Here is a 689-nt window from a genome sequence, read left to right as displayed (position 1 = left end):
CTTCCGATGATGCCGGCAAGCTAGTAACTCCTTTACGCTCCTCAACTTGTAAAATTTCATTAAAGTCTCCCATAAAACAGAACGGAACCTGACACAGCCCTGCCACATAACTCAGTTCTTCCCACACCCCCCTCTTTGCCTCCCTCCCATGCGCCCCGTACACCAAACAAAAAGCACAGTAAAAGTTGGTCCTTGTTAATATGCCTAAAAGCACAGTAAAAGTTGGTCCTTGTTAAGATGCCTTCAACACACAGCCACCTCTCACCTTTATATCTGTGACGGACTTGAAACACTCCATCATCCCAAATTAATAACAGACCCCCCGCTGTTCCTACAGCTTCCACAAAATCCCAACCAGCATTACTAGATCCCCAAAGCCTTGCAACCTCATATTTAGTAATCACTTCTTTTTTTGTTTCAACCAACCCCAACATGTTCAATTTATATTTACTTTTCAAAGACTTCAGCATGCTCATTTTACCGTCCCCCCTCCACCCCCTAATATTCCAACTGTCCACAATCATTTAAATAAAGTTTTGCTCACCTTTTGTTTATTTTTTGGCCGACTCCTTCTCGCCTTTTCCTTCTGCTTCGCTAGCCTTCTCTTTGCCGCTATTTCCTCATTTTGTGCTTGTAGAATCGCCATAATGTCTTCTTCCTCATCGTATAAAACCGCTCCCGATTCCACA

This window comes from Arachis duranensis, chromosome 7 (assembly GCF_000817695.3).
Source record: "Arachis duranensis cultivar V14167 chromosome 7, aradu.V14167.gnm2.J7QH, whole genome shotgun sequence".
In the NCBI taxonomy this organism is placed as follows: Eukaryota; Viridiplantae; Streptophyta; class Magnoliopsida; order Fabales; family Fabaceae; genus Arachis; species Arachis duranensis.
The sequence above is the reverse complement of the archived record's forward strand: the minus strand, read 5'-3'. Positions refer to the sequence as shown.